The sequence below is a fragment of the Microcaecilia unicolor genome, unplaced genomic scaffold, assembly GCF_901765095.1.
Source record: "Microcaecilia unicolor unplaced genomic scaffold, aMicUni1.1, whole genome shotgun sequence".
Taxonomy (NCBI): domain Eukaryota; kingdom Metazoa; phylum Chordata; class Amphibia; order Gymnophiona; family Siphonopidae; genus Microcaecilia; species Microcaecilia unicolor.
In genome coordinates, this window is record NW_021963582.1 from 115,035 (window position 1) to 131,664 (window position 16,630).

Below are 16,630 nucleotides of genomic sequence, written 5' to 3' on the forward strand. Positions count from 1 at the left end.
AACCCTCATCCACACCCTTGTCACCTCTCGTTTAGACTACTGCAATCTGCTTCTTGCTGGCCTCCCACTTAGTCACCTCTCCCCTCTCCAGTCGGTTCAAAACTCTGCTGCCCGTCTCATCTTCCGCCAGGGTCGCTTTACTCATACTACCCCTCTCCTCAAGACCCTTCACTGGCTCCCTATCCGTTTTCGCATCCTGTTCAAACTTCTTCTACTAACCTATAAATGTATTCACTCTGCTGCTCCCCAGTATCTCTCCACACTCGTCCTTCCCTACACCCCTTCCCGTGCACTCCGCTCCATGGATAAATCCTTCTTATCTGTTCCCTTCTCCACTACTGCCAACTCCAGACTTCGCGCCTTCTGTCTCGCTGCACCCTACGCCTGGAATAAACTTCCTGAGCCCCTACGTCTTGCCCCATCCTTGGCCACCTTTAAATCTAGACTGAAAGCCCACCTCTTTAACATTGCTTTTGACTCGTAACCACTTGTAACCACTCGCCTCCACCTACCCTCCTCTCTTCCTTCCCGTTCACATTAATTGATTTGATTTGCTTACTTTATTTATTTTTTGTCTATTAGATTGTAAGCTCTTTGAGCAGGGACTGTCTTTCTTCTATGTTTGTGCAGCGCTGCGTATGCCTTGTAGCGCTATAGAAATGCTAAATAGTAGTAGTAGTAGTAGTAATAGTAGCTGAGGGACCAAGAACAGATATATGATGGGAACAAGATGTGTGGTACAGAGTCAGCTGGGATAATTTGATGGTTAGTTAAATTAAAGGTACGTTCGTTGTATAGTTAAGCAAGAGATAAGGAACTGATCTAAGTTACAGTGAGTGTATCAAGCTAGTCCAGGCGCAGAATGAGTGTATAGTCAGTCACCCCATGTATTAAAGGCTTGGGAGAAGAGCCAGGCTTTCACCTGCTTCCTGAAGTAGAGGTAGTCTCTGTCAGCATTCGTTGCCTAGTTATGATCCCGGATCTAGTTCACAGAGGCAGTGGGTTCCCAAAGAATACACAATCCACATGGGTTTGGATATATATAGAAAGTATATTGTATTTGCGTATATAGGATCACAGCACTTAGTACAGGTAAATATTCCAATGCTGTATCTGTATGTGGGCTTAGATGGGAATCAATGAGAGAAAGGTAAGAATGGGGGGGGGGGGGGGGGGTGTAGAGAAAGAGAGAGAGCCTAAGAAAGCAGAGCCATGTGCTTTGAGAGAGAAGGGCTGAAGGAGAAAGGGGGGCCAGAGCCAGGTGGCTGAAGATGTGTGTGTGTGTAGAGAAAGAAAGAAAGAAAAGCAGAGCTCCGTGCTCTGCTCTCTCTCTCTCTCTCTCTATATATATATATCAAATAACTTCTTTTCTTCCCAGCCTTTGATTTCAGCTCTTTCCTTTACAAACTCCAGTTTCCTTTCCTGAAGTCAGGAAGATGACCATTTTCACAGATTTTCCTCTTTGAAGTCCCTAGTTCTGGAGCTTATCTGTTCTGGAGCTTATCTGTCTGGCTTTGGTTGTTCTCAAGCCCTGCTCCCAGATAGGACAAAAGGTATGTTAATCAGGGGTAATTGAGAAACAAAAGAGCTATCAGGCCGCTGGGCAGCATTTGGTCCATTTGCCATCCTTAGTGATTCCTGAGGGGAGGGGTTCTCAGATGTCAGAAGCTGGTTTAAGTATGTCAAGCTGGTTTGCATATTAATTTCAGTATGTCCAGCACTCCTGACATGTATGTGCAGCTATCCTGACAGTCTCGAGTTATACGTAGCCCCTGTGGGAGTAAATTCCAGAGCATGGGGGCTACTACTACTACTATTTAGCATTTCTATAGCGCTACAAGGCATACGCAGCGCTGCACAAACATAGAAGAAAGACAGTCCCTGCTCAAAGAGCTTACAATCTAATAGACAAAAAATAAATAAAGTAAGCAAATCAAATCAATTAATGTGAACGGGAAGGAAGAGAGGAGGGTAGGTGGAGGCGAGTGGTTACAAGTGGTTACGAGTCAAAAGCAATGTTAAAGAGGTGGGTTTTCAGTCTAGATTTAAAGGTGGCCAAGGATGGGGCAAGACGTAGGGGCTCAGGAAGTTTATTCCAGGCGTAGGCTGCAGCGAGACAGAAGGCGCGAAGTCTGGAGTTGGCAGTAGTGGAGAAGGGAACAGATAAGAAGGATTTATCCATGGAGCGGAGTGCACGGGAAGGGGTGTAGGGAAGGACGAGTGTGGAGAGATACTGGGGAGCAGCAGAGTGAATACATTTATAGGTTAGTAGAAGAAGTTTGAACAGGATGCGAAAACGGATAGGGAGCCAGTGAAGGGTCTTGAGGAGAGGGGTAGTATGAGTAAAGCGACCCTGGCGGAAGATGAGACGGGCAGCAGAGTTTTGAACCGACTGGAGAGGGGAGAGGTGACTAAGTGGGAGGCCAGCAAGAAGCAGATTGCAGTAGTCTAAACGAGAGGTGACAAGGGTGTGGATGAGGGTTTTGGTAGAGTGCTCGGAAAGAAAGGGGTGGATTTTACGGATGTTGTAAAGAAAGAAACGACAGGTCTTGGCGGTCTGCTGGATATGAGCAGAGAAGGAGAGAGAAGAGTCAAAGATGACCCCAAGGTTTCGAGCTGAGGACACAGGGAGAATGAGAGAGCCATCAACAGAAATAGAAAACGGGGGGAGCGGGGAGGTGGGTTTGGGGGGGAAAATGAGAAGCTCGGTTTTGGTCATATTTAATTTCAGGTGGCGTTGAGACATCCAGGCAGCAATGTCAGACAAGCACGCTGAAACTTTGGTTTGGATGCAAGGTGAGATATCAGGGGTAGAAAGGTAGATTTGGGAGTCATCAGCATAGAGGTGGTAGGAAAAGCCATGGGATGAGATTAATGAACCAAGGGAAGAAGTGTAGATAGAAAAGAGGAGGGGACCAAGAACAGAACCCTGAGGTACGCCGACAGGCAGAGGGATAGAAGTAGAAGAGGATCCACCAGAGTGAACACTAAAGGTGCGGAGGGAGAGGTAGGAAGAGAACCAGGAAAGGACAGAGCCCTGGAATCCAAGTGAGGACAGGGTATCGAGAAGTATGCTGTGATCGACAGTGTCAAAGGCAGCGGAAAGATCAAGAAGAATGAGGATGGAATATTGACCTCTGGATTTAGCCAGTAATAGGTCATTGGAGACTTTAGTAAGCGCAGTTTCGGTTGAGTGGAGAGGGCGAAAACCAGATTGTAATGGGTCAAGAATAGCATGTGAGGAGAGAAAATCAAGGCAGCGGCGGTGAACAGCACACTCAAGTAATTTGGAGAGAAAAGGAAGGAGTGAGATGGGTCGGTAATTAGAGGGACAAGTAGGGTCAAGTGAAGGCTTCTTAAGGAGAGGTGTGACCACAGCATGTTTAAAGGCAGCAGGCACAGTCGCAGTGGAAAGTGAGAGGTTGAGAATGTGACAGATAAAAGGAATAAGAGTAGGAGAGATGGCATTAAGAAGGTGGGTGGGAATGGGATCAGAGGAACAGGTGGTACATTTTGAGGAAGAAAGGAGAAGTGTAGTTTCCTCAATAGTAACTTCAGGAAAGGAGGAAAGGGAATGAGGGGAAGGAGAGAGAGGGGAACGGACTAGTGGAGGGAGAGCTGGTGAGGTAGAGAAAGCAAGGTTTATATTTTGAACCTTGTTGTGAAAGAATTCAGCAAGGGTCTGAGGAGATAATGAAGGGGGAGTTGGGGGAGGGGGCACCTTGAGGAGAGAGTTCAATGTGGCTACTCCTGAGAAGGCTCACTGGCGGGTATCACACCATACAATTTGTTTTGACAGATAGTGATGATCCTTGAGAGGACCTTAGAGGTCTTAACCCTCACAGTGCTAAGGCTGCGTCATGTTAAGTGAATCAGTATAAAGATCCTCAGATATTTAAATCAGAAAACTAGGGGGGCCCAATAGTTAGAAAACCCTGATCTCCTAATTAATGCTCTTGTTAACCTCCTAAACTTCTGCCCTATTTTCAGCCAAACTCAGGAGCCTAAATTTTCAGCTGAAAATTCATCTTAATTTAGGAGCTTAAATTTAAGCCGTTTGCCTAGATTTATGAGCTTAGAGGCCGATATTCAAAGGGGGTCTTTTATTAAAGCTTAGCTCAAGCCATCTACAGCACTGAATATCGGGGGAAAGAATTTAAATAGGTTGGAATTTTTTAGCAATCACAGTTTCCTTCCAAAAGGGGTCTCCTCCTACCATTTCATTGGTCAGGAGAGCCCCTCCCCTTGTTCTGGAAGCTAGGGAGGTATCTGCAAGTCAAATTCCAGTATTTTAGTACAACCACTAGAGGTCTCTGTGATCCTCACAATGCAGAACCTTAGAGGTATTACTGAGTTGACTAGTTATTTACAGTTGCTAACAGAGAAGGCCTTAAGACAGTTTTGTACAGTTTATTCTTTTGCTTCTTACTGAACTGCAAATAATTTATTATTTATGAAGAATCACTTGCTGATAAAAAGAGCTTGTGGTGACAAATTTTCCTCTTGTCCTCTTAATTGTGATAATTGGCTATAAATTAATAGATGCTCCTGGGATGGGTGGGAACGAAGACTAAGCTACGACATAATAATTTAAATCCCTCTAATCAATGCAATACCTACCTTTTAATGTTCTAGGGCTGTATTAACTAAAGTTAAACTGAAACCAAAGAAAATGATACCTTCTAACCTATCTATTACCTAACTTTTAATGTTCTAGGGCTTTAACAACTAAGGTTAACCTAAGAGAAAAGAATCTTTTAAAAAGCTAATAATGTTTGCTTTTTTAAATACATTAAAATAGATTTTACCAATAAACTCACAAACTCTTTTCTATTCCAAGCTGTAAGTCACCAGCCTGCTTATAATCGAACGAGAAAAACGCCCAAGTTCTGACCTAAATCGGGAGATGGACGTTTATCTCACAAAAACGAATAACGCGGTATAATCGAAAGCCGACCTTGGACGATTTCAACTGCACTCCGTCGCGGATGCGGACAAAGTTGATGGGGGCGTGTTGAAGGCGTGGTGAAGGCGGAACTGGGGCGTGGTTATCGGGCGATCAGAGATGGGCGCCTTTCGCCGATAATGGAAAAAAAATAGCGAGAATTTAGGGCACTTTTCCTGGACCCTGTTTTTCCACGAATAAGGCCCCAAAAAGTGCCCTAAATGACCAGATGACCACTGGAGGGAATCGGGGATGACCTCCCCTGACTCCCCCAGTGGTCACAAACCCCCTCCCACCACAAAAAATGATGATTCACAACTTTTTATTTTCACCCTCAAATGTCATACCCACCTCCCTGGCAGCAGTATGCAGGTCACTGGAGCAGTTATTAGGGGGTGCAGTGGACTTCAGACAGGTGGACCCAGGCCCATCCCCCCCCTACCTGTTACAATTGTGCTGCTTAATGCTTAGTTGTCCAACCCCCCCCCCCCCAAACCCACTGTACCCACATGTAGGTGCCTCCCTTCACCCCTTAGGGCTATAGTAATGGTGTAGACTTGTGGGCAGTGGGTTTTGAGGGGGATTTGGGGGGCTCAACACACAAGGGAAGGGTGCTATGCACCTGGGAGCTCCTTTACCTTTTTTTTTGTTTTTGTAAAAGTGCCCCCTAGGGTGCCCGGTTGGTGTCCTGGCATGTTAGGGGGACCAGTGCACTACGACTCCTGGCCCCTCCCACGAACAAATGCCTTGGATTTATTCGCTTTTGAGCTGGGCGATTTCATTTTCCATTATCGCTGAAAAGCAAAAACGCCCAGCTCACAACTTGGCAAATAAAACATGGACGTCTATTTTTTTCGAAAATACAGTTCGGCCCGCCCCTTCACGGACCCGTTCTCGGAGATGAACGCCCATGGAGATAGGCGTTTCCGTTCAATTATGCCCCTACAGATCTCCCAGCAAAATAATGGTCACTTACCCAGAGAGCCTTCTTTTGTTCTCCGCACTTCTTCAGAAAAAAAAGATAGCACCTTACTTTGTTTTTATGGACTATACCTTATTAGGTTTATTGCCTTGCTTTTATTTCTTTTTGCACACCTGGTGAGGACCCAATAAATGGATATTATTCAACAAATCTCTACCAGCCTCCCACAGTATATTTCCAAGTGTTTGAACGTTCAGAGTCCAGAGCTTTGTTCTACATGGGCGTATCTGTCTCTGGGGTCACCCTGGCCTCAGCCCCACCAGTTGGAGAGACTGGCTACGGTATTGTCCCAGAAGCTGTGTGTTGAGTTTGGTCAATAGTAGCTCAGTTGGGACAGTCTGGAAAACAGTGCAGATAAATATTTAGGCTGCATTCCAATTTTCCTTTCAAAGACGGGGTCTAATTGCTTTCAAGTGATCTTTCTGGCAGTGTGACAGAAAGTAGACTCCTGCTGCCAATTCTCCCAGGCAAACCTATCTATGGAGACACTTGGAGTCTCTTTTAAGCACCCTTCAGTTGACTTATTTCTCGACAAAGTTCTAGCACCCCATACCTGGAGAATCTGGGGATTTCCTGCCAATATTTGTACCCATGTCTTGGGATCTTCCTGCCAATGTTGGTGATGTGTTTCACCCGTCCCCATGTCTTGAGAGTCTTCCTTTCACTGTTTGTGCTCCTTTGCCCCTCGGTAGTGCCGTGTTCCATTCTTTTGGGCCTGTGAAGCCTTCGTACTAATCTTTAAGTCCTGAAGTGCTGTTGCCTCTGAGGCAAAAGCCTGCCAGGAAGTTTTAAGCACGTGTAAATGAAATGGATGAAACGTCGCCGTTAAGAGTACAGACTTGTTTGCCCCATTGACTTCAAAGGACTTGAGTAATCTGAATAATTTTGAAACGAACTGAACTTTTTGCTGTGCACATACTTTATTCCATTCCATTAAGGCCCTGATCGAGGGGGTCTTATAACTGGCCAGCGATTAATGAGTGTGAAAGAGTTTGGCAGTGATTGTTCCCCATTATGTGCTTATTTCAGACCAGCACATCCTGCAATGAGAGCAGCAAAACACAGACGGTTTCTTTTTCACTCTGGCCAAAGGCTTTCTACTTTAACAACAAAATCTGCTATTTATTTTCTGCTGAGAAAACGTGAAACAGTAGGAATGGAATTCAGTCCACATACAACACGCTAGTGCAGGGCCAACCCATTTCCTATCAAAGGTCTCGTACCAGCATTTATGTGGTGAGATGCTCTTGGTTTCATAAAATCATTTAACATGAGGTTCTCGGGATATCAATGCATAAGTACATAAGTATTGCCATACTGGGAAAGACCAAAGGTCCATCGAGCCCAGCAGTGGCCAATCCAGGTCACAAATACCCGGCAAGATCCCATGGACCAAAATTCTACCACCTAGCCCAATTTGTAGACAGAATGACAGATAAATACAGACAGACATGGGGGGGGGGGGGTACTCTTATAACAAGCTGCTTATGGGAGAAGGCAAAGCAGGCACCTGTGTGGAGCCTAAAGACATGTGGAGGGGCAGCTTTGAAAGGTCGTCTGAGTCAGAGTAGGGTTGTCCACATCACAGCGTCCATCTGACATGTACCTTCGAATAGAAAATCTGTCAAGATTTCCTGCCTGAAAATACGTGAGATGGACGTCCAGTATGAACAGTCATTTTACAAACTGGAATACATTGGGGGGGGAGGGGGGGACAAGAAACATGGACGTCTGCATGGCAGAATTCTTAGAAAATGGCCACACAAAGCAGAGGGCCCACTTAGTGGTTAATGCTAGGGCTGCTGAAGGGGGGGAGGGGGGCAAGATTCCCTGGCCTGGCCTCCAAGGGGGCCCGGTGCCAGGGTCTGTCTCTCTCCCGCTCCTGCAAATAAAAACAGGTGCATTGAATGTAGGAACCTTTCACATTGCTCAGTAGGGGTGAGTTTTCATTGCCAGTGACCAAAATAATATAAATACCGGTGCTGGCAATTAAATGATTACATACATTCAGGACTGAAACGTATCATCAATGTCACTGAATATACATATAATATGGTTAGTTTAGGCCTCATATCCCATACAAACAAGATCTGTCAGAAATCAACAACGAAATCAAGCTCAGCTTGAACATCATGGACTCATGGGCAAATGCATTCCAATTAAAACTCAACACAGAAAAAACACACTGTCTCATCATCTCCTCCCATAACAACACATACAAACCCAAAAACCTCCCCATCTCAGACAACCTAAAAATTCTCGGAGTAACAATCGGCTGAAACCTCACTCTAGAGAACCAAGCGAAATCTACCATAAAGAAAATGTTTCACTCAACGTGGAAACTCAAACGCGTGAAACCATTCTTCCCGAGGGCTATATTCCGCAACCTGATACAATCAATGGTACTAAGCCATGTAGACTACTGCAATGGAATTTATGCGGGATGCAAAGAACAAATTATAAAGAAACTTCAGACCGCCCAGAACACAGCAGCCAGGCTTATATTTCAAAAACCACGTTATGATAGCGCTAAACCCCTCCGAGAAAAACTGCACTGGCTCCCAATCAAAGAACGCATTGCATTTAAGGTCTGCACCATGGTTCATAAAATTATATACGGCGAAGCCCCGGGATACATAACAGACCTCATAGACCTACCAACCAGAAACACAACAAGATCAGCACGAACTTACCTAAATCTCCACTACCCAAGTACTAAAGGACTCAAATACAAATAAACTTATGCATCCAGCTGGGATAAGCAATACAAAATGTTTTTGGGGATCTTGCCAGGTGTTTGTGACCTGAATTGGCCACTGTTGGAAACAGGATGCTGGGCTCGATGGACCTTTGGTCTTTCCCAGTATAGCAATACTTATGTACTTGGGATTCTGAATGGAATCTTGCTACTCTTTGGGGTTCTAAATGGAATGTTGCTACACTTTGAAATTCTGCATGGAATCTTGTTATTCTTTAGAATTCTAGAATCTTGCTACTCTTTGGGGTTCTACACGGAATGTTGCTACTCTTTGGGTTTCTCCCAGGTGCTTGTGACCTGGATTGGCCACTGTTGGAAACAGGATGCTGGGCTTGATGGACCTTCAGTCTGTCCCAGTGTGGCAATACTTATGTACTTGGGATTCTGAATGGAATCTTGCTACTCTTTGGGGTTCTAAATGGAATGTTGCTACACTTTGAAATTCTGCATGGAATCTTGTTATTCTTTAGAATTCTAGAATCTTGCTGCTCTTTGGGGTTCTATATGGAATGTTGCTACACTTTGAAATTCTGCATGGAATCTTGTTATTCTTTAGAATTCTAGAATCTTGCTACTCTTTGGGGTTCTACACGGAATGTTGCTACTCTTTGGGTTTCTCCCAGGTGCTTGTGACCTGGATTGGCCACTGTTGGAAACAGGATGCTGGGCTTGATGGACCTTCAGTCTGTCCCAGTATGGCAAAACTTATGTACTTATGAGTTCTATTATAGAAAGATGCCTACTGCGCAGACTTGGGACAGCGAAATGGAGGTGCCCTGGTGTAGAACCACCCTCTTAGTGACTACTGTATCTAACAGGAAAGTTTGGAAGAGTTAATTGGACAGCTGCTGCAATAAACACTTCACAGCTTGAAACAACTCTCTGGAAAATTCTGAGCAGCAGAAATTGTAACTGAGAACTCACGTTTTTCTGTACTAAATACTGTTTTATTATAAGTCACGTTAAACATTCCTCAAATAGATTTATCAGAATCAGGGTGAGATCTTTGCCAACGCCTTCCCACACACCGTTTTGTTCTGATTCATCATATGAGGCTGCTCAGAACACCGGGGAATGAATCTAGATGAACAAACCAAGCATAATTTCCCAGGCAGCCCCAGCACAATGCAGTACTTGTGGAAAAGCATGGTAGAGGCTGCCAAATTCTGCCAGGGGCACCACTCTGTTGCACGCACGGCTCTGGTCTTTACCTTTAAGTCATGTGATGCAGAAAGGGACTTTGGCGCAAGTCTTGCGACTGGAACGAGAGTCTTACACAGGAGCTCCCTTCCTGCATCACATAGCAGTGAAAATAGGGTGGCAGCTGCAGGCCAGGGAGGGCGGGTAGAAGCGCTGACTCTGGAGTGCAAGAGGGCACTTGAATCTTTATTTTATTTGTTGCATTTGTATCCCACATTTTCCCACCTATTTGCAGGCTCAGTGTGGCTTACATTATTCCATAATGGGGATCGCCATTTCCGGCATGAGGAAATTCAAATTGGTATTGCATTAAGTGTTCATAAGTGAACAAGTAGATTAGTAGTCAAGTATAGAGAATTCATTATCGGGATAAGAAATAGAGTGGTGTAGCGTTAAAAGTTCATTTGTGACAAATTGATGAGGCAATCGGGTATAGAGTTATGTCCAGTTCTGGTATAAGTTTCGTTGACTGGAATTTAGGATGGGTCGCTATGGTATGCCCTGTTGAACAGGTTGGTTTTTAGTGATTTTCGGAAGTATGTTAAGTCATGCATTGTTTTTATGGCATATGGTAGCGCATTCCATAGTTGCGTACTTATGTAGGAGAAGCTGGACGCATATGCCTTTGCAGCTGGGGTATTGGAGATTCAGGAATGTACGTGATGATCTTTTAGAATTCCTGGTTGGTAAGTCTATGAGGTCTGACATGTAGACCGGGGCCTCACCGTGAATGATTTCATGAACCCGAGTGCAGATTTTGAACGTAATACGTTCTTTGAGTCTGCCCCCCTTCAATCTCATTTTATGTCCTCTAGTTCTACCTCCTTCCCATCTCCGGAAAAGGTTCGTTTGCGGATTAATACCTTTCAGATATTTGAACGTCTGTATCATATCACCCCTGTTCCTCCTTTCCTCCAGGGTATTACATGTTCAGGTCATCAAGTCTCTCCTCATACGTCTTATAATGCAAATCCCATACCATTCTCGTAGCTTTTCTTTGCACCGCTTCGATTCTTTTTACATCCTTAGCAAGATACGGCCTCCAGAACTGAAGACAATACTCCAGGTGGGGCCTCACCAATGACTTATACAGGGGCATCAACACCCCCTTTCTTCAAATTGTTCAAATTTTCAATACAAATTACCAAGACCCCAATCTAACTTCTGTGATAACACAAAACATTCCAAACATGTGCACAAACTCAATTATTACTTCGCTCCTTCTCAAACTCTACTACTAAAACTCAGTCACTCTATAATAAACACTTCAAGGATAAATATTCCCAGTTACTCTGCAATAATTATCAGACAAATATAGCCAGCTACTCCTTTCCCCTTAATGTAACTTCAGTTCTGTTCCCCAAGGACCAAACCCTTTGTCCCCAAGTCTAAATGTTCTCTTACAGGTTTCCACAGATTCGCATACGCTCAGGCTTCCCTCAGATAAGTGTATTACAGTGAATATGTAATGACAGTTAGTGTATTAATATCTGAGATTTTTTCTTTTTGGGATCAATTTGTGTGCACATAACAAAACCAGTATATCAGTTCATCTCCACAACCACCACTGTTTTGCGTTGGGTACCTCAGTTGTCTCCATGTCCACGTCTCCTCGGTTGGCGGGGTCAGCTCATCTACTCAGGAACTACTACTACTACTACTACTACTTAGCATTTCTATAGCGCTGCCAGGGTTACGCAGCGCTGTACAAGTTTAAACATGGGGAAGGACAGTCCCTGCTCAAGAGAGCTTACAATCTAAAGGTAACAAACTATGTAGTAAGTGTAGATATCATGAATGGAGAAGGTGGTTAGGCGCCAAAAGCAAGGGAGAAGAGATGGGCTTTGAGTAAGGACTTGAAAATGGGCAGGGAGGGCGCATGGCGTATGGGCTCGGGAAGTCTGTTCCAGGCATAAGGTGATGCGAGGCAGAAGGGGCGGAGTCTGGAGATAGCGGTGGTGGAGAAGGGTACAGATAGGAGTGATTTGTTCTGAGAGCGGAGGTTACGGGTGGGAACATACGGGGAGAGGAGGGTAGAGAGGTAATGGGGGGCTGCAGATTCAGTGCACTTGAAGGTCAATAGGAGAAGCTTGAACTGTATACGGTAGCGGATCGGGAGCCAGTGAAGCGACTTGAGGAGAGGGGTGATATGAGAGTATCGATTCATGCGGTAGATAAGACGTGCGGCGGAATTTTGGACAGATTGAAGGGGGGATAGGTGGCTAAGAGGGAGGCCAGCAAGGAGAAGGTTGCAATAGTCAAGACGAGAGGTAATGAGCGAGTGGACGAGGGTTCGGGTGGTCTGTTCAGAGAGGAATGGGCGAATTTTGCTAATATTATAGAGGAAGAAGCGACAGGTCTTAGCTGTCTGCTGGATATGGGCAGAGAAGGAGAGGGAGGAGTCAAAAATGACTCCGAGATTGCGGGCTGAAGAGACGGGGAGGATGAGGGCGTTGTCAACAGAGACGGAAAGTGGGGGAAGAGGAGAAGAGGGTTTGGGTGGAAAGACAAGGAGCTCAGTCTTTGCCATGTTCAGTTTCAGATGCCGGTTGGACATCCAGGCAGCGATGTCTGAAAGGCAGGCCGAAACTTTGGCCTGGGTTTCGACTGTGATGTCGGGAGTGGAGAGATAAAGCTGGGTGTCATCAGCATAGAGATGGTACTGGAAACCATGTGATGAGATCAGCGAGCCCAGGGAAGAGGTGTATATTGAGAAAAGAAGTGGTCCAAGGACAGATCCTTGAGGAACCCCAACAGAGAGCGGGACGGGGGTGGAAGAAGAGCCATTAGAAAATACTCTGAAGGTGCGTTGGGAAAGATACGAAGAGAACCAGGAGAGGATGGAGCCCTGGAACCCGAATGAGGACAGTGTGTCGAGAAGTAAATTATGATTGACGGTGTCAAAGGCGGCGGATAGGTCGAGGAGGATGAGGATGGAATAGTGACCTTTGGATTTGGCAAGGAACAGGTCATTGCAGACTTTAGAGAGTGCTGTTTCTGTCGAGTGAACTCCAGAGTACGTACTATCCTGACTCAAAAGAACTAAAAAAAGAAAAATCCTGCCTCCCTAAGGTCAGTCTGTGTGTCCCCTAGATTCAGTCAGTAATTTTCTTTGGCAAAAGGCCTTGTGGGCTAACTAAATTTAAATAAAAAATAAGCGAGGGAGATTCCTATTTAGCCCTCCCAAAACATAACCCTTTTCTTTTATTGTTTCCCTTTTTACCTGTTCTACACCCACTACTCAAACTGATGAACAGTTAAACTAAAGCCCCCTAAAGGCACTCACAGGGCTCGAGGTTAGGCTGGGCAGCTCCTTCCCCAGGTGCAGACACTCAAGCCAGCAGGCTCCTGTGCTGGATCCTTCTGCAGCCACTCCAAAACTAGTTCCTTTGGAGTCTGGGCACTTGGTGCAGGGGGAGGGGGTCTCTCTCTCTCTTCTTTGTGGGGCTTCTTCCCTTTCCAGATAGGCTGCTGCCAACACATCCCAGCTCTCCAGTGTGGTCCCTTTTTCTCTTCTGCTTCACTCTCTGTCTGGAGATGACCTCTGTGGCTTCTGCTACAGCAAATCTTCTCGGCCCCGGCTCGCCTACAGCTCCTCTGTGCACACATTCTCCAATTTCCCTCGTTTTTCTTCATGTCTACTTTTTGGGTTTCTGCCAGGTACTTGTGACATGCAGGGCCACCAAGAGGGGGGGCAGGGGGGGGACAAAACTCCCCGGGCCCGGCGCCGCAGTCCCACCTGCCCTCCGTCGTCGACCGTCTGCCACCAGGCCGAGCCCCCTGCATTGAAATCACAGTGCCTCTCACCTCCGTGTGAAAGCACTGCAGACAGCAGGGCAGGAGATCGCCTCCCTTCCGGCCTCCTTCCCTCCCTGTGTCCCGCCCTCGTCTGACGTAACTTCCGCGAGGGCGGGACACAGGGAGGGAAGGAGGCCAAAATGGGACGTGATCAAGTTTGCCAGGTGGGCGGTTTTACCGCCCAATTGGGCGGGTTTTTGCCAGCGGTGGCGGGAAAATTTCGCCGGCCGCGGGATGCAGTTTTTTGGGCGGTTTTCCCGTCGCCGCTGTGCGAGTTTGGCGGTTTTTTCCGGGGCTTCTATTGGTCCAATTCGGTCCAATAGAAGCTTTCCCGGGGCTTCTATTGGTCCAAATTGGACCAATAGAAGCCTTTCAGGGGCGGGGCTGACGTCAGGGATGACGTAGGGGCGGGGCTAGTGACGTGGGAGGCGGGGTTAGTGACGCGGGGCGGGGTTAGTGATGCGGGGGCGGGGTTCGGTGACGCGGAAGACGGGGATTGGCTACGGGCGGTTTTTGGGCGGGTTTATGGCTGTTTCGGGCTGGGAAAATTTTTCCCAGCTGGCAACCCTGGACGTGATCTGCTGCTGCCTGCAGCACTTTCACACGGAAGTGAGAGGCTCTGTGATTTCAATGCAGGGGGCCTGGCCCGGTGGCAGACAGAGGGGGTCCGGCCTTGCCCCTGGCCCGGCCCAGTCTCTCGGCGGCCCTGGTGACCCGTATTGGCCACTGTTGGAAGCAGGATACTGGGCTAGATGGACCATTGGTCTGACCCACTATGGCTACTCATATGTTCTTATGTTCTACTCAAGCTGGGACACTGCATTAACCATAACACTATAATACTTATACTTACCTGTTCACGGGAGGGACAGTTGCTTCTGGCTGTAACCTGTAAAGAAGAAAAGAGACAGAAGACACAGAAGAAAAGAGTTTACCACAAAGCAACTGGGTTTTAGGGGGGGGGGGGGGTGGAGTGGGCTTTTGAATTGGGAACAAAGTTGTAGAAAACACTTATCTGAAGCTGGTGGCTGGGTAACTGGTTCCCCTGCTGTATATTAATCCTGGGCTCTGCTTCATTCAGGTGTTGAGCTGGGGAGAGAAAGCAAAAAGGTTATAGCTGGTTAAATACTTACCTGGGAAACAGGAGGGGGGGGGGGAATGCTGTAACTGAACTTGTCTGATATCTGAGAGGTTGGAAATTTCAAGCCAGTATAACTTTGAACTCAGATTTTTAAGTTGAATTGTTTGGGAAATTAAAAGATAGTGTGGGGCCTGTGAGATGATGTGTTCTCACAAGCTCTAGGGTGGTCCACCCCTCAGACAGGTTTCCTTGGCAATAGAAATTCCATAAAGGAGGAAGAAGAGGAGGGGAAGGGAAATGGGACTTGATATACTGCCTTTCTAAGGTTTTTGCAACTACATTCAGGTTTACATATATTCAGGTACTTATTTTGTACCTGGGGCAATGGAGGGTTAAGTGACTTGCCCAGAGTCACACGGAGCCTGCCCTTATGGTCATGCAGGCTTCTGTTTCTGTGAGTCTGACGTCCTGCACATACATGCAGGACGTCAGACTCACAGAAACAGAAGCCTGCGCGGCCGCGTTGCTGATCTGCAAGGGCAGGCTTCTACATGGAATGTTGCTAGTGGAATAGCAACATTCCATGTAGAATCTCCAGTAGTAGCAACAGAATCTCAATAGTAGCAACATTCCATCTAGAATCTCCAATAGTAGCAACATTCCATGTAGAATCTCAAATAGGGAAAGGGAAAAATGTTGCTAGTGGAATAGCAACATTCCATGTAGAATCTCCAATAGTAGCAACAGAATCTCAATAGTAGCAACATTCCATCTAGAATCTCCAATAGTAGCAACATTCCATGTAGAATCTCAAATAGGGAAAGGGAAATGGGACTTGGTATACTGCCTTTCGGAGGTTTTTGCAACTACATTCAAAGCAGTTTACATGGTATATATGGGGGTAATGGAGGGTCACAGGGAGCTGCAGTGGGAATTGAACCCAGTTCCCCAGAATCACAGTTGGCTGCATTAACCACTAGGCTACTCCTCCACTGCAGAGGGGGACCACTGTAAGACCTGTGAGCACACACTGATTCACTTCTTTTGCTGGTGCTTGAAGGTCTCCACTGCTGCCACCAGTGGGCTGGACCAGGCCAGGATCAGGCAGTGTCTCCTTCAGAAACAAGTAGATTTGAGGTCCATAGGGTCCCCCCCACCAGCCTTTCCCATGCCAATCCTACCTGTGAGGTAAAATGGTCCTTCATGACTGCTAAGAAAATCACTAGCAAACTGCTGAAAAAATCGTTTGGAGATGTAGCCTGCTCAACACAGCTGAACACGATTGAAGCTTGTTTATGAAAGTAGACACTGCGATTTCACATGCAACTCTATTCATGAGATGTTCATTTTGAAGCATGTGAGCCCCTCATTTGGGAAAAACAGAGAAGCCCCCAGGGCTTGGATAAGCTTCTGGTAGAGGCAGCTGAATATGGTTCCCAGATGGCAGGAGAAGAGAATTGGTCGTGTGATGCTAGAGGAGGGCCAAACTGCAGACAGGATTCCTTGTCGGTGGGAACAAGATAACAAGGTGGACAGGGTTCATTGAGTCCTGGCTCTATCCCATTGCATGTAGGGTCTTGTAGTCTTGCTTTTCTTAGGGAATGCAATGGAGAAATCAGAGCTACATGCAATTGGGTAAACCCAGGACTGGATGAACCCTGCGACTATGGATCCAGGTGGATTTGAGTTTGGATTTTCCACATCTGAGCACAGGGCTTACAATCTAAGTTTTGAACCTGAGGCAATAAAGGTTTGCACATGGTTACACAGAATAGCAGTGGGATGCGAACACTGGTTTCCCTGTGTCTTAAAGGGGAAAAGGGAAATGGGACTTGACATACTGCCTTCTGTGGTATTTTGTAACTC